This window comes from Cucumis melo, chromosome 8, assembly GCF_025177605.1.
Source record: "Cucumis melo cultivar AY chromosome 8, USDA_Cmelo_AY_1.0, whole genome shotgun sequence".
NCBI lineage: Eukaryota > Viridiplantae > Streptophyta > Magnoliopsida > Cucurbitales > Cucurbitaceae > Cucumis > Cucumis melo.
In genome coordinates this window covers 33,717,864-33,745,104 of record NC_066864.1, presented here as the reverse complement: position 1 = coordinate 33,745,104, position 27,241 = coordinate 33,717,864, and the positions used below count along the sequence as shown (strand labels likewise).

The following is a 27,241-nucleotide window of genomic DNA, read 5'->3' as shown; positions in this document are numbered from 1 at the left end:
GATTTAATATTAGCTTGACTTTCTTTTTGATTGAGGGCTTTGACCGTCCTCCGTAGCTTAATTAGTCTTCCTTTACCTTTTCTTTTCTCTGCTCTAGACTACTTTATTCTCTTATGAGATTTCTATTGCTTCAACGGCTACTTCACTTCTCTATATGCAATTACTTGGCGTAACTGAACTCAACTAAGCTTGAATCTGACTATAGGCGCAAAGAATTTTCGAATAAAGGCAAAGAATTTGAGGGACTCTGAGATTTTGAGTTGAAAAGAAAAGGTAAAGGAAGACTCCAGCCAAGAACATCGATCAGTCCGAAGGTCTTAATACTCCTAACGGAGGGGTTAGTGGTTTTTCGCAAATTCTTTGCTCCTAGCGGAGAGGTCCAGGTGACAGGTTGAACCATGGCATCTTTCTTCTATTGAGATAAAGTAGGAGAAGCTCCCATCTCCGAACCCGTGGAGTTGCTTCAGTCCTCAACTTATCATACCAATACAGCCCCCCGCCACTCGCCGGTCTTCTCTCGGTTCCGATTCTGATGGTATTTCCGCCGATGCATGTGTTGGCACTGGGACTGGAAGAAGATCGACTGATTAGTCTTCCTCTTCATGAGTCGAATTGGTCTATTAGTGAACTGAACTAATCTTCTCGTGATCGTACTAGGACTGAGATTGATCATAAGAGAATCAAGCCTTTTCAGTGACGGGAGGAGTTGAACCTCTCCATTGGCCTTTCCACGTCCCCTATCTTTCATACCTCGTCTTGGTCTGTCCTATTCTGGTTCCCGCTATTTCATCCTTATTTCATCTTACTTCTTCAAAAATGGCTTTCACCCTCAGCGGATGAAAGGACCCAAGAAGACTTCCTTCGCTCTTGGTCCCGAGACCTCTGACTTAACGGGGAATTGAGCAAATTCTTTGGTCCGAACGTCTTTAATTTCTCAGTCGAGACCTTGTTCATTGAGGCGGTAAAATGCACAATTAGCAAGGTTTTGACCTAGCGCTCTCAACAAAATCTAATCTTTCTTTTCTCTCCTTTCAGTCGAGACCTTGTTCATTGATTCAGTCGAGTTATTTGAGTGGAATTGAATGACTCCTTCGGAGCGGTCTTAATACTCCTAACGGAGGGGTTCAGACTTCTAATAAAATAAGAAGAAGGAGCCAAGAGAAGACCTAAAAGTCAAAATCCCATATTAAGATAATGGGTTAAGAAAAGAGAAGGATCAGATTTTCTATGATGCGAAGAATGAGAATGAAAAGTCTCTCTTCTCTTTATCTTGATCTTATGATCTCAACTTCTAGAAATTTGCCCGCCTTTCGCTTCGCTTGGCATAGTCAGATTGATAATAGGATTTCCTCATCATAAAAAAAAAGGATGAAGCCTTTCTTTTTGCTTGCACTCAAAAATCTAGTATTAGAATAAGATAGTCGACCTCGAAATAGGGGTTGATTTTGCAGTTATAAGGAATAAGAAGGGCATAGTAATTTGAATCTTTTTGAAAATCATATCAATTTCGGTGATTCATTCTCATCCTTCTTTTATCTCTTTTCATTTGATTAAGATATTGAATTCGGCAAATACCGCTACGTGGGCGTGCAATAAGCCCACTCCGCGGGCTCAGATCAAGGGAAGAGAGAAGTAGTAGGGTAGACCTCATTAAGGATATGGAGGAATGAATGTGCGAATCGAGCTAAGCGCCTTAACGAGGGTTCGGTACATCTTTAGTCTTGATTCTATCCCCCCCGGAGGAAGGAGGGCTCAAAGAAAGGTATGAGGGGGTCGGGTAAAAGCTCCTCCCAGGAAGTCCGCCCAGCACGCTCTCTTTCCTGAAATGCTAGGTGCGAGACACCAGCTCTTCTACCCAGAAAATCATATCTACCCGTCGTCCGAACCCTTGTTTATCCACTAACCCGCTATCCAGGAGCCAAACTCCAACTTCTGTGCGATAAGTTGTCGACGTGCAAAGATCAAGCGCAGAATCTGTCCTCTGGTAGGACGCATAAAAAAAAGAGGGAGTTGTAGGGGCATTCTTTCACTTCAGTGCGAATCGAGCGAACTAAGCGCCTAGAAAAAATCAGGGGTTCTGACTTTGGTACATCAAGCAAGTATCCCAGTCGGGGACCGTGGCAGGAGTCGCAGCAGAAGTTCGTCTTCTAGTTCCGGTTGAGCTCTTGCTTTTGGTCTTGAATATCATGCTTTCGTAAGGCCTAACCTAGGAGTGGGGCCACATTGTTATATGAGTCCGGAGGACTGGTCGAAATCAGACATCTTTATCCCTCTTCGTTCAAGGCCTTTTGGCAACGAAATTGAATCCAGCCTATCGCATGAGGCACCCTGAATCTTTCTATGAAATGCTGAAGACGAGAAGGCTGCACGCGAGGGCGTAGAACTCTCTTTGAACTAGAAACTCAGGCAAGTGAGAGACTAAAGGCTGCATACCGGTGCCGCAAGCTTGGACACCGAAGTGGCACTCCTCTCCTTTCAGTCGAGCCCTTGTTCATTGACTTTCTTCTCGTACTGATTCAACTTCAACCGACTGCTACTCCTGGGTTAAGGACAATTGCTACCCATTGAGTCCCATTTTGATGGGTTAGAATATGGAATTTGGTTGACTTCCTCGGGGGAGCTAGGACTTGCCGAGGGCCTTATCTAGTTTGATTGTCAAAGAGAGAGAAACTCGATGATGCTAGATGCTGGAAGTATTCCCTCTCCACTCCAGAAAGAGACCGAGCCGAGCGTGCCCTTGCGGGGCACACCTGTACCAAAGAAAAGAGAAGAAGGCTCCGTAGGAGTTGCGAAAGGAGTCCAAGATTCAAGCTTCATCAATGAATAAAGGCGAAGCTCCTTAACAGGAGTGCAACTAAGGACTCTGAGAGCCGAGTTTGGCTTAGTGGTTAGTGGTTCTTATCATTTTCATTTCTTTTTCTTCAATCTTCAGATTAAGCGTATGACCGATACTAGCACTAGTGGGAAAGCATTAGGACCTTCGTCGAGTCAACTAAGAAGGTTCATTCTTCTCACTCTGTCCCAATCGGGAAGAGGTCAAAGAAAGGACATAAAGAAGGAGGAAATGGAAAGTCGGGGCTTAGATATTATGTCCGATGCACTGCTATAGTGAGAGCGGAGGAAAGGCACAAGGACGAGGAAATGATAATATTGCCATTCTTCACGAGAATGCATCAAAGAACAAGGCAAGAAACAAATAGAATAAGGGAATCCAGGGAGGGAAGACAATGCAAGGTGTCCTTGAATAAGGCTTGGGGTAGCCTATGTGTCTATGTCATAAAGCAAGACAAGAAAGCTGATGTCTGGGGAAAGTTCTCCCTGGAGGAGATACTCATGGAAGCCGAAGCTGTGGCAAAGCACAGGAAGGGGACCCTTATTAGCATGGTGTACAAGCGCGAGCGTACAAAGAGGATTTGACGAAAGATAGATGCTTGTGAAAACTTCCTGCCTCGTGAAAGCGAGCTAGCGGATCTGCTCTTGACCAAATACAATACTGTGATCAACCTTTGGGAAGATTCACAGCGCCTGAAGCTGCAGGAGGCGTCCCCATTGGAGCTAATGGTAACCTTTCTCGAGGAGAGAGGGTGGCCCCACGAGTACACTGCAGAGGAATTGCAGGATCAGTACCTCCTGCTGGATTGGATCGCAACCAACCTTGTCTTCGAGCGGCCCATAAAAAGCAGACAGCTCTTTGTCTACGGCCCCCCGAGTACACAAAAGACGCTTCTAATGATTGAAAAAGGGGGGTTTGAGGCAAGAAGAAGAGAAAGAGCCTAGGGACAAAGGCTCAAAGAATTTGAGAGGACGGAGTAGCTTAATTTGACCTCTGGGTCCTCGATGAGTTCATGGAGGACAAGAACCAGAACCAATACGATGATGAAGTTGGGGAGCTAGATTCATGCCCTACTAACCCTACTGGATGGGCAGGAGTGCAGGTTGGATGGGAAGTATGAACGGACTTTTCTAAAAAAGGCGAATGTTCCCATTGATGGGCAACCGTATTCCATCTACCTTCACCACCGACGAAAGGCCCTGGGGGGAAGCGCGTAATGGCCTTAAGGTTCTACTCCAACTTAGAGGACTTGGAGAAAGATCAAGCCCTTGTTCATTGAGTTGACACCTTATGTGCTTGCATTTTCGGCCGACTATGAGCGGATTCTGACGAATCCCTGCCTGAAATACGATTCTCTACATGGAGTAGAAATCCTCATAAGTGACCGGATCTATCCATCCTCGAGATTGAGAGGAGGGGCCGAATCCTTATGTTCCCAATAAGGAAGCGGCAGGGGAAGAAAAACCCCTATCTGGACGTTCAGATTTCTCAACTGCGGGAAATGGAAATGAATGGAATTCAGTTTCCCGTAGTACCCCTACAAAAGAGGAAGGCCCCCGAGGGGGAACAAAAGCCCAAAAAGGGTAGCAGACAGAGAAAGGAGAAAAGTCTCCTTATAAAAAGAGAGGAGGCCCCCGAGAAAGACGACTATGCATCTTGGCCCCTCTTCTTTCAGAGAAAGGGAATGGGCAAGATGCCCCTGAATTAGGGACTTTGACGAAAAGCCGGGGGAAGAAAACCAGTGGACAGAACGATATGAGAGACTCATCCAAGATGAGCAAGAGCGTACAGGCAATGAACTACTCTCGATAGAAGTCGAGATTGTGATTGGGCTACCGGAAGAGCACGGCTATTGCTGAGTCAGACTCTGCATCTTGATTAGCTCTATCTTACTTGTAGAGATCTTCTATCTATCTTAGATTTCAGACAATAACATCAGCGGACAAAAATCACAAAAGTACAAGTACTTGAACTAGAGAAGTGAGATGAGAATGTTTTCGATTTGGAGCAGGGTATCAGACGAGTAGGAGCTCCGAATTGTCTTCTTTTAGGAGGGCACCCTTTCCTTCTTCTTCTTTGTCGGCGAATCGGTTGAAGCTCTTTTCTGATATATCTGCCGTAGGTTGTCGCTTCGCTTCGCGCCTAGGCTTTATTCCACCTTTCTTCTTCTTGTCTTTTGGCTTTTATGCGCCTACTCCGATTCTAATAGTTCGTCCGCAACGTAAGATGAAGAGAGTTTGCATCCAGCCTATAGAAAAAAGTCATGAAAGAAAGAGAGAATTGATCAATTTCCATCCAGCAGAAAACCGCCCCGTGGGGAAAATCATTGAGAATTCTCAATTCCGATACTTCGAGTTATGTCGATATTAGACCTTCTATACCCCATATAGTTCATGGAAAGTCCCGATGTAGTAGGGAGAGTGACCTTCTTTCAGCAAGTTATCCGAAGATACTCTGCCAGCCGTTGACACCTTCGCCTTTTTTTTAGTCCGCTATGCTCTCTTTTTCGTCCGCTTTGATCAAAGAACGTGCTACTAACTTAATAGAAAGTCGAGCCACTACAAAAAAAAACAATGAAAAAGAATACTAGATTCTATCCCAATATGATGATGGGATCTTCAACTTCAAGAACTGCGGAAAGAACTAAAGCGAGGGCAAGAACCGCTACCGGAACTGAAATCCTTCGCGCCCTCTCTCCTTTATCAAATTCTTCTTCGCGATGAGTGGATCTTCAAGTTCTGAGTTTGAATGAAGGAATGAATAGGGTCAGTGGAATCCGTTGATCAAGATCCGCCCGTGGATGGGAATGAAGTAGCATAAGTGGCTGCCTACCTATACGCCTGCACCTGTGGAATGAACTTGAATCAGTGGCAGTTGGTGGTGTGGAAGCTTTCTCTCTTCTTTCAATATTCTTTCATAGAATAGCTTCACGAGTATTTTCAAGAAATGGAAGGGGATGAAATAGACTAACTAATCCGTAAATCAAGTCAAAGGGCTCGTGTGCAATACCATACAATTTGGCTCGGGGCAAACTCTAAGTACCAACCAGCAAGAAGAAAGCAAAGCCATAGGAGGAAGGGCTGCTAGGCCTTTCACGAAAGGTCTGACTTAGTTAGTTAGGAAAGAGTGAAATAGGCTGCGGAGGAGCAAAGAATTTGCGAAACTCACTCTTTCATCAGTTTCCGCGTGAAAGGTCTTTCGGGTTTCATCCACGTAAATTGCGATCTGGGGCAAAACAAAAAGAAGGGCTGATCACTGATTTTCCTTGGATTGATATGTCCCTGACTTCTTTATCCGTGAAAGGCCGTCCGAAGGACAGGTTCATATTCCATTTCATGACTCCTAACGTCTGCAAAAAAAAGTAATAGCTCATAGTCCTTCGGACCGGCTGGGTTCAAAGAATTTGAGAAAGAGCCAGCCACAGCCTTTACCTCCGCCTCTGAATCTAATGCCCTGCTTTCTGACTCTCGCGCGTGAACCTCTGATCTTGGCACGAGCGCCTCGTGCTTTCCTTTCTCAGTCTCTCTCCTTTCCTCTGAACTTAGTTAGTTTGGAATGCTTCTTTTCGACTTTTGACCTCTAGGCTTTCTCTTTCGTACTTATTTGACCTTTAAGTAGGGATGGAGAATGGGGAATCTTTGAGAATGAACGATATTCTCGTTCATTTCATGAACAATCTAAGCTTTGCTACTTTCTCAACCACGAGAACAACCGCAGAGTCAATCAGAGTTGATCTTTACCGTGGGCGAAAAAAGAAAGAGCTGCGACTGTGAAGGAGCCCGACGATTAATAGGTCCAAGGCTATGGTGGAACCGCTCCGTGGGACCGGGAACATGAAGAAAAGAAAGTTCAGTCAGAAAGAAAGTCAAGAAAGCACTACGCGGAAGGCATATATATAAGGGGAAGAAGTTCAAGGTTTGAAGTTCAAGGAAGAAAAAGGCAAAGGAAGTTCAAGGTTGAAGTTCAAGGAAGTTAGAAGTTCAAGGAAAAGGTTCGCCTATCCTAAGTGGATAGTCAGTCCTTATCTCTTCTTATGGTCCGCTACTGAATATGGAATATCAAGCCTAGGATCATGAATTCCACTCAAACTTATGGCCGATCCAAGGCATCCTTATTTTTTTCTTGTATTTTTGATCTTGAAGCTTTCTCTTTCTGCTTCTGCCTCGAAGACTGAAGCTCCGATGCTCTTCCTATCCAGTCAAGGGAGTTCCGATCAGAAGAGCTACTTTGTGCAACTCCTATCCAGTCAAGCTACTAACTTCCTTTCCTGGGCCGCACCGCTACGTGGGGAAGACAGATTTTCCACTTCTTTCGTTATTTCTTTACTCAAGACAGATAATTCCCTTTCGACCGATACGGTCAAGCATATGATATTAATAAGTATGATAATGCACGACTTTCGCTTCGCTTCCCGCCTTCTCACCTCGGTAAGAAGCGGGGATCTCATCTCTTTCTATTCAGCCTCCCCACGCGCTGATCTGAGGAAACTGATAATTACCTTGTCAAAGAGTAGTTCTTCCTCGTAGGCCTCCTTCCTACTGATCTAGCTGACTCTCCTACTAAGTATGACTCCAGATGTGCCCTTTTCGTACTTCCCGCTGATGAATTGGGATTTCTTTCTAAAAAGAGAAAAGAAAATTGATGGAATTGTGCTAGCTTACGAAATGAGAACAGTGATTCTATAAAAGCCTCTCCCACTCCTCTTCCTACTAAAGAAGGTAGAGCAGGAAGGGCGGCCCCGAACAGTCTAGACTTTTCCTCCTTTCATCCCTCTTCTTGCTTCTAACCTGCCCCGATCGAGAAGACGACCATTGATTTCTTTCAGTCCAGGACCTCTCCTTATCAGTCTAGCCTAAGCCCGATCCAGATAATTCCTTAGGGTGTGACCTTTCTTCTCCTTCGTCATCTGAGTAGCTACCTATTCGTATCCTTCTTTTTAGTTGATACAGTCACTCAAAACCGTGGGCACTAATCTTTGAATAAGACTGGTGAAGAACCCAACCTGACTTGACTCATCTTCACTGCTTAAGAAAAACTTTCAGTCCCACTAAACGGATAACTGTAAGGGACCTACATACAATCCCAAGCACTGGCCATAGACTTTCTCAGGCAGCGTATATTGACTTCCTCCTTTGCCTTTCCCAATCTCCACAAAAGAGGTTCCATAACTTGACGAGCTTCTTTATTATCCCGCGGTGTCTTCTTCTATCTAGTTGATTGCGAGATCGGAATCTTAGCCCGATGCATCAATCAGAGAATGAGTCCTCAGGACCTTGTTTTCTTCCTCGCGCCTGATCCTTCTTACGGAAGGATACCGATATACCAGCATCACTCAAAATCCTATGCTTCGTGGGATAGCGCTTTCAGTCTTCCTTGTCGAGCCGGTTCGGCGCCGCAGCACCTTTCCAGGGGAGCGGCTTGCATACCCTTGACAGTGGAGAAAGATTACTGGTGCCAATCAGACTCACGGATCTTCCCTAGCCCTCGTACTCTGACTCAGCAGCCACAGACCCCTTAAGGTCACTTCGACCCTTTCCTTCCCCACAGACAGGGGTGACAGGGATCAAGCCTATTTTCTAGCTTGCTTTGGACGAATGCTTTCTTTCCTACCCATTTCGAGGCGAGATTACATTGAGGAGACGGAGTTCTATCTTTTTAGATAAGAAAAAAGACCTACAGGGAGAGAAGAGGGAAAGATGGAAAAACCCACGGAGCGGTTTGACCCCCATGTGAGATTGAAGTTTGAACGCCAAATCAGCCATTTGCTAGTAGGGGACAATCGAAGATGTAGTAACTTCAGGCCGGTGAACATGAGGAGCGAGTGAAAAGACGCTCAAATGGTTTTAGCAAAGAAGATGTCACTTCGTCCCTCTTCCTACCCTATCCTAGTGCGTGCCCCGTCTGTGACCAATACCTAAGGACGGACTATTCATATATCTACTCCGAAAGGGACTAAGTTGCTGGAGGTGTAGAGGAGAGGGACAGATTTGACCTCTGATTCCGCTGACTCTGAAAGAAGGACTGGTGGGGACTTTCTTCTATTCGCTCGTGAACTCGACCGCTTCCTGAACTCTGGAAAGGAATTGAAGGACGGGTTCAAACTACGAACCGGACCCATGAAAGCCCGGCCGCTGCCTCTTCTTCTTTCGATCCTATCTGAGCCCACTGGGTCTCGCGACTCAAATCCCCACTTTCCCACGGTTTTGAAGTGACTTAAAAAACGAAACTCGACAGGACGGAGAAGGAGCATTCCTTTAAGTAGGTTCAGACTTTGGAGTCTTCTTTACCCCTGTGTATCCGCGCAACCTAGAAAGAACCCCCACGGAGCGGTGAGCAGCTTTGCGCTCCCTAGCCAAAGACCTTGCCTGTCCGAACCAACCTCGTAGCTCTTTCTTCCCTTTCGGCTTGGGAAAGAGTAACTCAAATTCTTTGAGCCTAAGATTCCTTTCATGTCCATGAAAACACATGCTTGCTAACATTCGTGATTCTGTAAGGGATACGAAGCCCCTTAATATACCGAAAAAAGAATAGAAAGATAGTATAGAACCAGCCTAGTTCGTACAACTTCGTACAACCTAGAAAGAGCCCCCACGTAGCGGTGAGCTCCGCGAAAGACCTAGAAAGACCCGAATCGCTCTCGAAGCTCTCAGCTCCCGGCTTCGCCTTCTACCCCAACCCTCACCTCATTTTAGAAAAAGGTAGGGGAAATAGAAGATCAAAATCAGACGTAACAGCTCTTTTTTTCCTTGTTGGCTGTCCTCCCTCTCTCTCTCTCGCTAGTTGTCGATAGCATCTACCGGCTCCGGGTTTGAAGGATGTGGTCTACGGCTCAGCTCCACGGAGGGAGTGGCTTTGTCTTTCCTAGTTCGTCAGTCAGTCTTCTCTGTCCGTCCGGCCGGAAACCCTGCAGCTTTGACTGTCCGGCTTTGGCTTTCTCCTTATTTGATTATATTATCAAAGCTTTCTCCTTATTATATTATCAAAGTAGGTGCTGGGTAGCATTCCCCATTCCCCATTCCCTATTGGGAGCGTCCGATCCACAACGAAATAAACAACAAGTCAAAGACAACCCTACGGAACCCTTTTGAGAAATCCATATTAAGAAATTAGTCCGAAACGACTGTGAAGGAGTGCATTATGTTTATATGGATTTCTTTCGTTGCACTCCTGAATTCTAATATAAAGAAGGAGCGAAGTCAAAAGTAGTTTCAGATATAGGAGAGGAGCGAAGGTACTCTACGTTGAAAATATAGGTTCAGAGCGAAGCCACTCGACTGAGGTTAGGAAGGTTCAGAGCGAAGGTACTCGTAGTTTTCAATATAGGTTCAGAGCGAAGGTACTCGACTGAGGTTAGGAAGGTTCAGAGCGAAGGTACTCGTAGTTTTCAATATAGGTTCAGAGCGAAGGTACTCGTAGTTTTCAATATAGGAGAGGAGCGAAGGTACTCGACTGAGGTTAGGAAGGTTCAGAGCCCGACGATTATTATTCAATGAAATCCATATGAAAAAATTAGTTGCAAGATTCGTGCTTCTGCCGTAGGTAGGGTCCTTTTGACCCCTATGATTCTGCTTTTCCTTACCTTTATTCCGAAAGAGGGAATTCTGACTCAGTCCAGTCTCTTACCTTGCTTCTGCTCGCCGCTTAGCACCCTCACTCTGTCTTTGACGCTTCCACCCACGTAGCGGTAAATCGGGTATAGCTCCCGATGAGGCTACTGATACTGAATAAGACTTATCCGACGTAGCAGGAATGAAACTACCCACGGACCGGGATCACATACCTCTGCTGCCTGGGACTTCCCTTTCTTCCGAGACTAATTGAGTTAACCTCGGCTGTGTCTAACCTTTATGGTCTAACCTGCATGGGCGGCTGCTGATAATGATAACCTGCACCGATCCGTTCTTTATTCCGAGACTAAGGAGACTAATAATCATAGTTATGAAACCGAGTCGCAAGGAATTAGCTCTGATTCTCATTCCAATTTCTGTCTCGGCTGCTCCTACTCGGGGGAAAGCTGCTTCTCGCCCCTCTCCAGTTCCAGAAGAACAGCTTATCCTTACTTCGAGGCTTGACAGAATTCTGCTCAATCTGAATTAATGAGCGGCTAAGCGCTTGAATATCATCCACGAGGTGACTGACCAAGATCAATCCCTTTCCGTAGGGGCATACGTTAGGGCCCGGGGAGGAATTCGGATCAGTGTGGATAACGAAACTGGTGTTGAGATCTTAAAGAGAATAAGAGCTTTCCTTCTTTCAATACCACCATAACGAAAGACCCTCTATGCGCTTCCTGTCTTTCTGTCTCGCCCTATGCGCCTACGCCAGCTGCTTTCTTGATCTCGCGCCTCTCCTCCTTTTGAGGATTCCGCCTCTGATCCTCTCGCCTCTTAAGTAGAATACGACTGATATCGGAAGAGTAGACTGAATTCCCGCTGGACGGTTAGAACGACTGAGAAGAGGGATACTGACCGACTGTAAGGGTATGAATACGACCAGTATCAGATAGGGAAGAGAAGAAGAAAGGTCAGAGGGAGAAGTAGCTTAATTAGTCAGAAAGCCGTAGGCCTGGGCCAAAAGTGAGTTCATTCTTCATTCGTGTGTTAGAGAGAAAGAAAGCGGAGGCAGAACCTAAAATAAGTACGAAAAAGAATGAGACAGAACCTACTAAAAGACACTGGAGGCAAGGGGCGAGAGCTACAGTTTCGGCAGTTGCTGACAGGGAAGACGTAGTTCCAGTTTCAAGGGAAGTAGTTCAAGTTTAATAAGTAGCAGTTGAAAGAAGAACTGGGACAACGAAATAATCTGAAGAACTGGGACAACGAAATAATCTCCGTTAATTCACTCATATAAAGAACAACGATATTTGCAATATCTGAAAAGAAGAAAGAAAATCCCAATCGGTGTGAAGTCGAGACCAAAGGAAGAGGGTCAGGTCAGCTGGAAAGGATAGGCTTTGGAGAAAGAAAGGTATTTCAGTCATCAGTCTCGAGTGGCTCGACCTAGCTAGTAGGAATCGGAAGCGATACCGAGTTGACGAGGAGTTTGATTCTATTCCGTCATGAGATCAGTTTCAGTTTCAGTTGCTGGATGAAAGAAAGAGTAGGGGAGTCAGACTTTTTCTTATCTCTTGAGGCGGGGAAGCTATCAAAATGAAAGAATAAGTAGGGTCGTTTAGTAATGGAATTGCATAAACGGTTATCAGCTTCAAACCCTAGTTGGGTCGGCAGAGGAAGAGTCTGAGTTCCGGAGAGTAGGAAAAACAAGAATCGGAATCAGTACTCAAAGAATCAGACTTGGTGCGGTTATCAGCTGTGCTTTACCGAGAAAGAGCTTCTGAGTTGGAGTTAGGACAAGAGGGAATTAGATCTTGGAGTTGAAGCGAAGTGGCGTGAAAGAAAGATAATATGAAAGAAAGGCATATAGCCATAGTCGTGCAGAATCAAGATAGTCCTTCGCCTGCAATAATCAGCCTACGGCACCTTACCTACGAACCGGAGGCCTGAATGGATAAAGAACAAACTGAGTTGCACTCTTCACTCTTCAAAGTCGTACCTACGGCAACGAATATGAATTCAGCCTACTACGCCTCCTACGGAGTCAGTCATCCTTATTTCGGTTTAATGGTCCTCCGGACTTTCATTGCCGTAAGGTTGAGGCTTCGCATCTTAACATTTTCTATAGTATTCTTCATAAACAAGTCCTACGAGATAAATCTTCTCCGGACCCTCCGGGACTGAGAAAGATTATGTAAAAGAAGAGAAGAAGAAAAAGAGAAGAGCAAGAGAAGAACTCAAGAGGAGCCGTAGTTAGGAGTCTTAAAGAGGCAAGGGGCGAAGCCTTATGATTTACATACTATGGCTGAGGACAGGAGCGCAAATGGACTCCGGACCTCCGGCAAAGAATCTCCTACGGAGTTGTCTTTCTTTCTTGTTTTCTTCTTTTAGGTAGTCTTTGAAAATCATAAACACCTTCTCCGTCCGGAGGACTCCTTTGTTCTTTATCCATTCAAGCTTCTCAAAGTAGTCTTTTAGCGTAAATCACCACTGAACCTTTATTAAGTAATCTCAAGTCCAAAAGCGATTCATCGGCGAAAGCTTAGCCATCCTTTTGAAAGGAAATAGTCAGAATCCCCTTCCAAAAGCTCCTCTTATTCTCCGCTCCCGTCTAAGGCGTCAAAGTTGCTTGGGCGCCGATCAACTACTTCTCTTGTTTCTGCTACGGATTCTGATCGGTCCGGAGGGACTCGTTCATTCCATATTGTTTGAAACTGGGCCCTTTGGCTCCTCGAAGATTGAATGGAGATAAAGAACTCCTAATTAAGCTAGTCCGGACGACGGGTTTTCCTTGAATTTGAAGCTACCTGCCTTTTCATCTTACCCGCTTTCGTTTACACGTAGAATCATTGAAGAAAAGACTTGATTTGAAATCAGATTAGATCTGTGGGATGGCTCCGTAGGAGGACGTAGATAGAATTCTTTTCTCCTTAATCCTGAACTTCTGAATTCAGCCTTTGAATGAAAGAGATCTTTCCTCTTCTCCAGCGACTTCAACAACGGAAACCTATGAAAGAGGCGAGAGCCACTTCCCCCTGGATCTGACTCTTATTCAACCTCTGCCCCCTACAGTTGAGCTGCGGAACACCGGGCTCACTCCTAATCCCCGACCTGGGAACTCTTTCTTTTGCTTAAGAGTGATTGAGGCGCCTTTCCCTGCGAGATCAGATGATGCCTCTTTGGAGACCTGTACGAGCCTTATTGGCTCTGCCTCTGAGCGTCTTGGGTCGAGCGTGTGCCTTATGCATTTTCAAGCCCCTTCTTTATCATGCGAAGAACGAGAATCAGGCAAAGAAGGAAGGTTCTCTCGCTGGGGAGTTTCAAGATTTTCCGACAGCTACAGGTTCAGCGGTTTCTGTGGCTGGAAAAGCTCTTTCTTATGGTAGGGAATTGCTCTTGACCTGCCTTCTTTCTTAATTGATTCACTAAAAGATGTTCCCCAACCTTTGTGATCACTGTATTCCACGTACACCTTCTTTAAGGAAGAAAGGTCAGACTCCTTCTTTAGGAGGGGGAAATTGGATCCCTCTTTCACATCAAATTCATCTTTCACAAGTATTTTCAATAGGGCAGGGCGAAGAAGAAAGACTGTAATGAGAGGGGCGATCGGGCAGTCTGATTCAGATCTTTCAAGGGATGCTGCGGACGTAGCAGGTGCTTTAGTCGCAGAAGTGGTGGGTGAGGCTGCTCTTTCAGCCTCATCTCTTGCCTCATTCAATTCAAGGCTGATTTATGGATTTTTCATTAAGTAATTTCTAGAAAGTGACTCAAGATTTGACGCTCTCAACGATTAAGGAAGAAGACGATAAAGGAGCCTTCTTTCTTTATCTTTAAGAAGAAAGGTCAGACTCAAAGATCAAAGGGAATAAAGAGCTCCTGATAAAGATTCAAGGAATAAGACGTAGTAGGAGGGCCTCCGGAGAGTCCAAAACCAATAAGAAAAAGCCTAGGGAAAACTTCCTTCTTGAGTCCATTCCCCCGGAACCCATAAAGACATGAAAATTAGAAAGAGTAGGTAGGGTCGGCGAACATGAATAAGAGAGTCCGCTCGACCGGAAAGAGTAGAAGACAGTAGCTGCTATCGCCAGGAGGCAGAGGCTTGAGAATGAAACTACCACGGACCAGTGTGAATATGTCTCTCCCCAGTAACTGAATCAAGCAAGACGGGATCGATCGGTCTGAAATCGGGGTTCTATAGGCTTGACCGTAGAGGATAGAATACCGGGAACTAAAAGAGGAGATCCGAACCCAACTTCATATTCTTAGTGATAGTGCTAGTCCCCCTTTCCTCAACGGATTCCCCGACTAAATAGAGTTTATGGAAGGGTTGAATCCCTCTCTTGTTCGGAATGAGCGGAGAGGCAAATATCAAGCCTTTTAACGAGAATGAAAGAAGAAACTCGCAAATTCTTTGCCTTTCTTCATTGATTCAGTCTCGTCTCAAATTGACTAATTCATTAATATGGATTTCGATCATTCTTTGGGCCTCAGTAGCTTAATTCTTTTTTGATCCATATGAAATTTCTTCTTTTTCTTAGCTAAAATCCCATAAAATGCAAGGGCTCGACTGATAAGGAGAGCAAACCACATTTGAAGGCCACTTTGAAAGTCAAATGCCTGATTTTGCAGTCTATTTTCGTTATATAGAAGATTGAGAAAAAGTCAGATTTTGCAAGAACCGAGAAAAGGCAATGAATGAAAGGATGAGTTGATCTCTGATCATTTGCTTAAGACATGCATTCAGAGATTGAGAAAGAGAAGAAGAAGAAAGATAGAAAAAGCCCTTGGTCCAATTCTGAGATCTCCCCCCAACTTTCATACTAGAAGACAGAGAAGTTCATACCCAAAATCCTCTTTCTTTTTTCCACACATAACCGAAGAATGGAAAAGATTATTCAAGGGTCTTCGGGTACCAAAGGTCTTGAACGACCGATCCGTATGGAAGAAAGAAAGAATCCAAAATCGTTATGAACACACACCTATTCATGAGATCAATCCGGTCAATCCAATCCAGTCCTTCCTCTATCGGGGTCCTATTCTCACCCTACCTTTTTGATAGATAGCAAAGGGCTAGTTTAGATATTATGTCACTGAAAGTTCTCGATCGGACACGGAATAAGAAGACTTTCTGATCTGAGTGTGGAATGCCTAAGACAAAGATTTCCTTAATCAAAGCATCCATATGCCCTCCTTCGGTATCTTCTTTCTTTCTTTCCTTCTTTCATGTGTGGAATCCAAATTCTTCTTATGCTGGCGGATCCGCCCGCTATGTCAACTCCTACTCCGCCTCGACTAAATTCAAGCAGTGAGGACTAGCTTCATTTCCCTCTTGACTTCTGAATTCTACCACCATTTGAATCTCATTTTTCTATATCTTTCTATATATATATATATTATCAAAGAGTAGAAGTTCATATTCCATCAAGAGTCCAGAGGAGCGAAAGCGGCTCGACTTACAGGAGAGGACCGTAGGAGGCTCCGTAGGAGGAGGAAAAGGCAATTCATTCATGGACCTACTACATCCTCTCTCATTTGCTTAACACAGGGAATTAGGACAGAGGCCTCTCCTTTATCTTCTCGTCTATAATATTTCATCCCCTATCTCGGGTGCCCCTCTTGATCTGTCTCTGATATGATGAATATCAGGGTGATTGGTCACATATTATGCATTCTGAGTTCGCTCTTTAGGCTAGTCAGTCCGTCCCCTCTTTCTCGATCCGACGAGAACAGTGTCCTGTCCCACTACGCGGTCCCAAGCTTCTGATTTTTGTACTGATGTTTCAGAAAGGGATGCCTCTTGTACGGATGAAACTGCCCTAAACTGAGAATTCCGGAGAATAAGATCCTGCTGCTTCATGGAACTCGACCCGTGGGTCTCTATATTCTACCTGAACCCGAGTCAAAAAATCTGATATTCACACCGAAAAAGGATAGATATTCATACCTTCCCCGATCTGACCCTTACCGCTCCGTGGGTCAATTTCATCGAGCCTTTCAGCTGACCCGACTGAACAATTAAAGAATGAATGTCTTAAGCAAATGATCTGAGATCCAACTCATCCTAGAAAGTTGACCTTTTCTCGGTTCTTGCAAAATGTGAGAAAAAATCAGATTGAGAAATTATATCAAAATAATTGAGTGAAAAATCAGGCATTTGACTTGAAAAGTTGCTACAAAGTGGTTTGCTCTCCTTATCAGTCGAGCCCTAGCATTTTCTCCGTCTTCAATCTAGCAGATTAATTTTGAGCTTCTTGAATTCTCGTTAATGAGTTCACGCAATATTCTTTGCGCCTTCTTCATTCGATCATTCTTTGAGCCTGTGGTCCGAAGAACTTAGCTCCTGTCCAAGTCAATATTCTTTGAAACCTAGCAAGATCTCATTCAAAGAAAGGGGCTTGACCTCTTCATGGAATTCCTTTTTCTACTTTCAGTGCTTTTCTTTCTCTCTTTTCTTTTTCTTTCTTTCTTAAGAGATTTGATAGCCTAATCCTACATCTTAAGAGATTGTATTTCTCGATTTGATCTCCCTAATCGATCTGTCTTAAGAGATTTCTTCTCTCTCTTACTGGAATTAGCCGATGATCTGACCTGATGGAATATTAGAGTGGAACCTACCTCCTCTATCTTAGGAGTGGGCATACCGCGCGAGAGGGCAATAGCGAAGGGAGCGGCGTACCAAGACAAGAAAAAGAAAAAGCACAAGATGGATAAGCTTGCCTCAAACTGCCATTAGTGTACTATTAGATAGACGGCTAGGGGTCATTGAACCCACCATAGACAACTTTCCCTGTCCCGTAATCCGACAGAAAGAATATCTACTAATGGAAAATTGTGCGCTCTGTCCTTCTTTCTTTTATGGGGTGCTTTATCTGAGGCCGACTTCTGAGTTATTCAGGGAAAAGCTGCGAGACCGTTTTGAAGCTTTACGAGGTTATCATACGGACTTCCCACGGAGTGGTCTGAAATATCTTCTACTTAGTTTGGGCTTCCTTTTCTCAATCGTCCATTCGTCAATCTCTAGTGGGGACGCCTCCCTCTAAGAATTCTTTGATCGCTAAGTCGACCAATTCCTCTACTCGGACTAGACCGAAGCAGCGGATTCGCTACCTAAATTTCAGGCGGAAGACGTAGCCTGGGTTCATAATTTTTGATTGAGACTAGAATTTCATTGTGTATACAGTAAATAAAGGAATAAGAGGTTCGAACTCAACTTTCTAGTTGGCACAGCTCCCATCGCTTGAACTTCAAGTTCAACTTCCTTCCTTTTTCGGTATGAGGGGCTCAGTCAGACTTGGGCATGAGAAGAGTCTCAGAAAAGTTCGTTGGCATCTAATGCCTTAGCGCAGGAAGAGATGCCTTGCCCTGCGTGGTCTTCCTTTATTCATGCGGCGGGAAGCTAGCGACAAAAGATAAGGCCAGCACAGTAGATGTCTTTACGGGACGGGCGTCAATAGAGACTGAGTCAAGGATTCTCCCAGGTTGGGGCGCTCGCTATGCGGGACGGATGCTGAGCCTGAATTTCCTCTCCAGCCTGATCCAGAGTCATCTGTCTCAGTTGAGTTCATTGTTCAGACCGCCTGAATCTCATTTCAAATTCTTCCTCTCAAGTCAGAAATTCTCTCCACTTCCACGCTTAGACGATAGGCTACTGCTTAGCCGCTTTTTTGCTCTACTCGCAGGACTTTTTTCTTGCCTCCTCACCTTGTGCTAGCAGTTTTGAGAAAATTCTGATGAAAGAATATGGGACTGCTCTCTTACATGTCCACCAAGCGCGCCAAGCTAAGAAGAAAATCATACCCACGCCAAATCCATGAAAAGGATGATGCACTCCCTCGCGTAGTAGGATAGGCTTTCTTCCCCTATCTCTTCTTATGGCGGCTTTCCCACGGGGCGCTAGGTTCAGATATAAGAAGATATAAGGAATCATCAAGCGATTCTGATTCTTTCTTCTCTTTTTTATTTACTTAGCCATTCTTTGAATTGAGTTCTCGTATTAGTATTATCTTTGAAGGAGAGATGGAAGGAGACCTACGGGCCGGATTGACCGCTACGTGGGTTAGTAGGGAAAAAGGGAATTCTCTTGAAACTAGGCTCGGAGAGGAGAAAGCCTACCCTCCAAATTCATAGACGAAAGAAGAAAAGGAAAGCGATGAATAAGAAAGAAAAATGGAGTTGAAAGGATCCGGATCATTCTTCTTCCTCCTCCCCTCCTGAAAGGGATGAGTTCGGGCCGCCACCAGGCCTTGATTCTGGCTTATGAGCTCGGCTTGCCTCCCGTCGATCGTAGATAAGGTGATCGGACTCCGTGATTCATCCTTCCATCCACTCGTGAACTCGGGAAAGCCTATCAACCAAGTCATCAAGATCAAGCCTAGCCTGAATGAACAAAGGTTCCAGGGAAAGCCATTACACTCCTAAACAAACCTCTGACTTGGAAGCCGACTCCTAAACCTCGTCTGCTGGGGAAAGCGCTTCCTTTCTTCTTCTTTTCTTCTATGAAGAAAATACCTTCCCATGAAAATAGTGAGATGATAGTAATCCAACTCCAACTCTTTCGATCATTCTTTGATCCCTTTACTTTCTCTTACAAGAGCTAAAACTCTCCCGTAGGTCTGCACTTGCACTCCTCTCTCTCGACTGATATAACTCCTTACTCTTCCCCTTCTACTAATCAGATAGTTCAATCATAATTCAGTAAAGATGCGAATGAAATAAGAAGAGATAATAAGATTTCAGGGGTTTATCCTTCTCTTTCAGTGTCTCATGAAAGAATGTAGAAAAGAAATTCCTCTTTAGATATGATGATCTATCTTTTTCTGGAGTCCGGATTGCTCCTGCGTCTTCCTTTTTCCTTTACCTTTCATCCTTAACTTTCTCTGACTTGAAGTAGGTTTAGGAGTTCAAGGCCTTCTATTTGCGTGACGTAGATCGATAGTGAATTAACGACTTATCAAGAAGAGCGGACTCGCCTCAACCTTTGTTCATTGATTCAGTCCTTATATTCACCTTTTATTTGCCGCCTTAAGGAATCTTTGACTTAGTGGATAAAAAAGGTCAGTCTTCCGCTTATTATGAGATTTCTTTGCACTCGACCTAATACCTTTCCTGCCGGTCTTTCCGTTGAGAAAAGACGCCTTCTCCAAAGGAGATGAGGGCTGATCTTCTTTCAGGTATCTCTCTTTTTTCCTAATGCCTTCTTTCTTCATTGATTGACTTCCCAAGAACTCTTACGTGAAAACTTCTTGCTCACCCGCGCGCTGGGCTTCTCCCTTTGCTCTCACCTTTGTTCGGGAACGGAAGCAGGTAAGTAAGTAAGTCAAAAGAGTCATGAAAAACGAGAAAGGTGCAAAGAATATTGCGAGTAGTTAGGCTCGACTGAGCTGTAGAAGGAGAGGAAGGAAGCCCAGGCCTCAGAGAGGAAGCCAACTCCTTCGGTTCTTGCTTACGGAGGAAGCGAACCTCTTGCAGGTGCCGCTTTAGTTGCCGAGTCCGTCGCATAGGAAGATGCAGGATCAGTATATTTTCTTCTTCTATCCTACCCCTCCCGCGTAGTGGGCATTGAAGGCCTTTAAGACTCCTTTCGCCTCAATAGGGCACTTTGCGCCTCCGGTTTTTTAGTGAACATTCTAATGGCGCGACAGGTGCAAAGAATATTGCGTCAATGAACAAAGGTTTAAGGCTGTCCGCTACGCTACGCTGGAGCTACTCCGAAAGAAATGAAGAAGGTTCGTAATTGAGCGATTCAATCTTCTTTTCACCTTCTGAATTTCTTTCTTTCTTCTTGTCTTTTCTATGAACCATATTGACTTCGGAAACCTCTCGCTGACGCTCAATCTCCCACTCGGACTCTACAAAGCCCCCTTACCCATTGAGGGGAGGCCCGGACGATTGTCAACTAGTGGAATCTTTGATTTAGTGGATAAAAGAGGTTCCGACCTGTCTCATCACCCCATTAATAAATAATAAAGTAGCTTCATTCCACTAATATTTGACTCCGGACCGGTCCGAAGGACTATTCGCTATTCTAATAGGACTGATTTCTTACCTGCAAAAAAGAAGTAGAAAAGGGGCAAAGAATATTGCAAGTTCCCACTCCATCTAATTGCAGGAGGTGGCCTCTCTGACGCCTCTCCTTTAATTAGATTTCATTAGATCGTAAAGACCTCGTTCGCATACTGGGAGCCTCATATACTTCTTCTTTTCATGTGAATGAAGGACCTCTTTGACTCCTTTTCATGAGCTCCTGGGTTGGAAGCACGTACTCTCTGTCTGATTTGATCCTAGAGAAAAGGTCAAAAGAGCAAGATCGGCTGATCCCCTTCTTTTATGAATAATATCCCTATAGGCTAAAGCAGATCCCTTCAGTGGTTAGTGGTTATAGAACAAGATCGAAATCTAGTCCAAAGGAAAAAGCCGAGCTTTTAGAAAGGAAAGATTGAACTAGGAAAGTAGGAAAGAAAGAACTTCAAAGTTCATGATTTCTTTATTCATTAAGAGATAGATTCATTAGAGAGGGAGAATCTGCGCTTTCTAGAAGCTAGCCCGAGCGTAGCGTACTTGGGGAGGGAGCGAGCGGGTAGCATACACAAAGCGTGAACATGTTCCGATCCGAGGGCGAGAAGGCACCACAACAAGAAGAAGAAGAGGCAGGTGCAAAGAATATTGCGCAAGTCTGTCTTAGGGAAAGGTATACATTCTGTCTTAGGTGAGAGGAAGGCGCCATAAGACAGGTCCGAAGGCTAGGCGCAAAGAAGAATGATAAGGGGACAGGTGACGGGGCAAAGAATGATCGAAGAGGTAAGAAAGTCTAAGGAAGAGGAAGTATAAGGGGGCGAAGCCCTACAGAAGAGGCAGGAAAGAAAGAATCAGTGTGAGGCGGAGTAGGAGTTGAGGACAGCAAGAAAAGAACAAAAAAAAGAAAGAGAAAGAAGAAGTCAGTATGAGGGGCGAAGCCCTATACAGAAGAGGCAGGTCAGAAAGGCTATATCCGGAGGACGGGGCAAAGAATGATCGAAGCTAGGTGCAAAGAATATTGCGAGGCGAAGCCACCGCTCCGTGGGGGTTCCTAATGGTTATAGAACCTTCTCGCAATCTAGTCCAAAGGAAAAAGCTCTTCCTCAAATTCTTTGACCCTCTTCCCGGTACTCGTTTTTGTCGGGGAAGAAGCTCTTCTTCTGTCTTGTGCAAGATCGGCTGATTTCACTCCGTAATTCAGGTCAAAAGAGCAAGATCGGCTTACAAGATCCCTGCCTTTCTTTTCTTGCCTCTCTCCCTCTTTCTTATCTTTTCTTGGTCGTATGAGCACTGAGTGCTTTACGGGAAAGCCTCATTCATTGATTATTGATTGATTCAGACTTAAGGAAGGAAAAGAAGAATTTCATGAGTTGGATCGGTGCTATGATAGGCTTCGAGACTTTCTCGGGGTCTCGACCATGTCGAAAAAAGCAATAACTTAGGATCGAAGGCTTTCTACTTTTCATAACAAGAACTAAAATAGGAAGCCGATACCTGTGGGACTGAACTCGGAAGCTCTCCCCTTCGCCTCCCATTCATTTTTCTTGACCTAGAAGGAACTGGGAGAAGAAAGCTTTCCTAGCTCCGGATCGACCTAGAGCTTCACACATGAAATTTCTACGTACGAATTGACAAAAACTTCTGCTCCTTGTAAGAGAACAAAAAATCCCAATTGAATAATATATATAAAGAGGATAAGAACAAAGAAAGAGCTCGAGCAACCCCGTTTTCCGGGTGGTATTCTCCCTTTCAGAATAAGAAAGAAGAATTGCTACCTAAAGAATCAGAAATCAGACTGCACTCCTATGTTGAAGAAAGAGGAAAGACTCGACCAGGGACTAGCAAAAGCGTCAGATCGAAGGCTAGGCGCAAAGAATATTGCGAGGACTTCGGACTGGAGGATTTCCGCTTGATTTTGAGGTTCTTAAGTTCAATATTTAAGGAGATAGAGAGGCGGAGAAGGAGTTGACCTTGACCGAAGGAAGAGGTGAAAAGAATATTGACGCCAGCAGTAGTGATAGCATAGCTCGACCAAAGTCAGAGTCAGCGAACGAGAGCAAAGGAATCCGTCCCAGTTTCATAGGTGCCAGTTAGGTATGAAGTAGCGATAGGAATCAGATCGAGAACAAGAAGGAGCTCCATCTCCGAGGGTAGAAGCTATCACTAAGAAGCAAAAGAAGGGTGTTGAGCGAAGCTCCTCTCCTTCCTAACCTCAGTCGAGCCGCTTTCGCTCCTCTCCTCTAAGTCGAGCCGCTTTCGCTCCTCTCCGGATAGATAGGTATCTGAAGAGTCCAAAATGAGCTGATTCTTGGCCGCCGTTGAAGCTCTTTCTGTTCCGGATTAGAAATAGGAAGACGATCCTTCATCAGAGCAACTGAACTCAGAATCATAGGATAGGAGCGAAGGGGCTTGACTTTGATTTAGTAAGAGGAAGCTGGAGAGGAGTGGGACAGCACAAAGGGGATGCGGCTTTCTTTGATAGGGTTCGGATTTTGAGTGTTGAAGCTGAGTGAACGAGGTCTTATCATATCTCTTCTTAAGGGGAAGGTTAGACACAGCTAACCCTAGTTTCAGCAGACAGTTTCATTCTCTCTTTCTCTAAAAAGGGTATGATCCCCTGGAAAGGGGCGAATACGACCAGAGAATAGGATCTTTCACGAGAGGGCCCACGTAGCGGTGAGATGGGAATTGATCTGACTTAGAAGGTGCGAAGCAAAAAGAAAGGAGAGGAGCGACTGAGGTTAGGAAGGAGAGGAGTTGACGTCTTAAAAAAAGAGTTTACGAACGAGATAGAAAAGTGAAGGAGAGAGAGATTTTGAAGGGAATTCGATCTTGAAGCAGTAGCTTTAGCAGTTGAATCAGCCGCTAGCCCAAGCTTTTCGACCAAGCTGCGAGACTGGAAGTTCATACGCACTTGTAAAGATTGCATTTTCCCCCTCAAATCAAATGAGAATCAGTCAAATCACTTTCCTAGGATAAGAAAGCCACCCGGAAGAGGCCTATTGCTTGGGGGAATGAAGTTGAGGAAGAAATAGCTCTAAGCCCACTACGCGGTAAAGGCTGTGGCAGTTGTAGTAGTTCCTTGTTGCAGAAGTAGCTTCGTCGGATCGCTCTTCCTTATGAATTATTCATTCGTCGGCGCCTTGCTTGAAACTCTTTATCCTTGACATGTCCCATCTTCCTTCTTGATTGGGGGATTCCGGATCAGAGTCAAATACCGGGTTTGAATGTGATGAGAATGAAAGCAAAGGTCGAAAAGGGCTTTAAATGATAGATAGGATCGGTTCGGATTAGGGGGCAGGGAGAGAAGAGAGGGATGAAATAACTCGCCTTCTCCTTATAAGAAATAAGTTAGGAAAAAAGAAAGGTCATCTGAAACCCTTTTTTTGATGGGCCTCAGTAGCTTAATTATTAGACCATTAGAACGTTGAGGAGGATGACGTCCTAAATAAAGAATGAATGTCTATCTGACTCTACCCTATGGAACCGAAGGACTAGAAACCTATTACTTTGAGACCCGACCCGCAGTTTGAATCTTCCAAATCCCTCCCCCTTGTTCATTGAGGCGGTAAAATGCACATTTTCCCACTCCGCGGTTTTGGCCTCTCGAGCATATTTATTCCCTTTATCCAATAATGCCGCAAGTTTTCCACTGTGTCAATATTCTTTGAACCTTTCTTTCTCTATTTTCTTGTGGTGAGCATTTTCTTAAGACATGAAATTAGGACAAAGAACCTACTAACTGGTCGACCGCTCCCTCTTATCCCTCACCCCTGGTCCTTTCCCTTTGGTCAAGCTGCTTCGCTCCTACTTCTTCTTACGACCTGTGGAAGTCTTCTTCTTCTCTTCCCCCCCTGTGCCTGTCGGTGCCTCCCTCTTCTCTCTCGCTACATCGTTCGGATGCATGCTAGCTGGGGGTGTGCTGAACTGGTCCCTTTCATTTCCTAGCCTTTCTAGACAAAAACAAGGCTTTTAGTGGAAGGCAACTCATATTACATTGAGCCTGCAACTTCGGATATTGATGGCGCAAAGAATATTGCGAGAAGGACCTCAGTTCTTCCATTTCATAAATGCAGTTTCATGGGGTACGAGAACTTGAAGTGAGTATGAAAATCCGTCTCAGTTTTCTTATCTGTTGAGGAAAGCGAAAGCTATCTATATGGATACGATATGGGGAGCTCAGCAGCTTTCCCGAGTTGGATCAGGTTGGGTTAGGATCGGATATGGTCTACTCGGGGTGAACTAGCAAGAAGCTATCAAAATGAAAGATCAAAAGAGGGACGGAAGTAGCTCGACCATAGGAAGAGGGACGGAAGTAGCTCGACCATAGGAAGAGGGACGGAAGTAGCTCGACCATAGGAAGAGGGACGGAAGTAGCTCGACCATAGGAAGAGGGACGGAAGTAGCTCGACCATAGGAAGAGGGACTAGCGCTTAAGAAAGAGAAGTGAAAGTTGAGACAGGAAGAGGGAGAGGCAGCATAAGATCCAGGGAAGTGGCTCTTCTTCCAATATCGAGTTGGGTCGGAAGCCTCAGTTAGAGGAAGCAGCTTGGGACCGTATCTGAAAAAGTCTCTGTTGGCGGGTAGTCTTTCGTCGTCGTTGAATGAATAACCTCGGATCCGATGACGAGGCCTCAGTTTCATAAGTACGATCACGAAGAGTACGGATTGAAGTAGCGAGACAACTGGAAGAAGAACCTTGTCTCAGCCACAAGAACTACAACTGATGAAAGAGGAGCAAGATCGGCAACTTCTCTGTCGAGTTCCTTGTCTCGCATTCCTACTAACTGAAACATCTCCTTATTCCCTCCCACTCCGCGGTACTCCCATCCTAAATCAGGGAAAGAAGCTTGATCCTTCTTCCACTCGGGTTAGCTGGCCCCTCTTTCTTCTCGTTCGGGATCTTTCCCTGTCTTTATCTTCCCCTTCCGGGTTCCGATCCGCACCCAAGATCATCCCCATTTTAGGCGAAGGACTGATTTATCCATATTAACTTCTTGGACTCATTCTCTACCCGGTCCGTGGTAGTTTAATTAAGCAGTCAATGAAAGATCAAGCCCTTGTTCATTGAGTTGACTGATATCATCCTGACTCTGGAAGTGACCGCTGCCCACTGGTCTCGGCCGGTCTACGAATTCGACTATTTCAGCCATTCTATCGGAGGCGCGAGAGAAAGATCGGGCGAAGGATTTCAGTTCCGGCGCTGGCGAGAAGAGAGGTAGTTGACTTTTTCTGAATGAATATGAGAAAGCCTAGAAAGGTGGGTTAGCAAGGCTAATTCATGACATAAGAAAAGAGGGGAGTGGGGGATTTCAAAGACTATTATCAATCTCAGAAGAAGGGGGGCGGTTTGACATCGATTGCGGGTAAAGACATGAGTAGAAGGCGCGAAGCGAAGGAGCGCAAGATAGAAGAGTTGTAGCAGGAGTCGACCGAGGAGACCGCTCATAAGAAGATATAAGTCGATAAGATTCATCAGTTTTTTTCTTGAGAAACCTTCTTTTCTTCTCTCCCACTCTGCTTTCCAGTCGTTTGGAAAAAGAAGAGAGGCAAGAAAAGAAAGGCAGGGATCTTCTTGAGATAAGAAAGGAGAAAAGTAGAAGTGCCCCAAGGCTAGGTTAATATGGATAGTCCGGAGGTCTTCAGACTCCTTTCTATTTAAGGAAAGTCCTTCGGACTCCGTACGGGGAGAGGGTCAAAGAATTTGAGTAGATTATTATAGAAAATTCTTGAGCACATTCGCACCCCTGAAATCTGATTATTACGAAAATCCTCTTATCACGTAAATCGAGGGCTGGGGTTTAGTAAATGTCCATTTTTTCTACTAATAAAAGAGTCAAAAAGAAGGAAATCTTCAATCTTCCTCAACTCATCAGAACCTAAAAAATACAAAACTCAGTCAATGGCCTTCACTTCCAATTTTCTTAGTCTAGTCGATTTGACTCATTCCACGTAAAGGAAATGGAAGAAGTTCATTCCATCAATCCCCGGGTCGGGGAAATTCAGGATGAGGACCAGAGACCTCGACCTCCAGTCCGATGAAAGGTAACTCTCCCCCTGCTTCGGAAGTAGAATGGATCCGTCCTTCAATCGGCGCAGAGGCATCCCTTTCTCTTTCCGCTCTGGTCTTCTTCCGTATTCAAAGTGAGTCCGTCTCAGTCCTTCTCAGGCTTTTCTGTAGAAGTTTCAGCCTAAGCCGCCTTTCAGTTCCACGCAATATTCTTTGCACCGCACCGTGGGGGAGGGGTCAAGGACCTTTCATTATTTCATTCATATTCGTAGACAAAGGTAGGCTGAGGATGGAGGGAGAGAAGAAGTCGGACGAATGAAATTCCCTTTTCGCACTCATCCATGGGCGTGGAGCCCTCGGCCTATTTCTTTCTATCCATCTTTCTGTAGGGATTGAACTCGTGAGGCTCTGATGCCTTTGTACAATGGAATTCCGCTGCCTGCATATCAGCTGAGAAGACCTTTCCTATCTCTCACTGACCTCGAACTTAGATCTCAGAATGACTGCACTGACTTCTCTCCATATTCAGAGTTTGCGCTTGAGCTTTCTCAAATTCTTTGAACCTCCTTTCTCGCAATATTCTTTGCACAAAGACTATTCTTTTTTCATCTATGAAGGAGTATAATAAATGGAAGGGATGAACTATAGACAGGGATGAACTCCCAAGAAAAGGATGGAGACAAACTTCCCACCAAAACTCCCCAAGAGGCATCGGTGGCTCTACGTGGAGGATTTTGAAAGCAGCAAGCGAAGTCTCAGTTGAAGGAGAGGCAATGAAACTCAATGAACAAGGGCTTGATCTTTCATTGAGGCGGGAGAGGCGGAGAAGGA

The 27,241-nt window shown here is 44.9% G+C and overlaps 1 long non-coding RNA gene across 3 annotated transcripts in view; it reads left to right on the top strand.

Annotated features, from left to right (window-relative positions):
• LOC127150582 (uncharacterized) overlaps window positions 1-27,241 on the top strand; it is a 191,938-nt gene that overhangs the window by 130,772 nt on the left and 33,925 nt on the right. For all 3 annotated transcript variants that reach the window (XR_007822989.1, XR_007822991.1, XR_007822990.1), the window contains one exon: window positions 10,087-10,239. This is a non-coding gene — a long non-coding RNA (uncharacterized LOC127150582). The remainder of the gene's footprint in view (window positions 1-10,086; window positions 10,240-27,241) is intronic.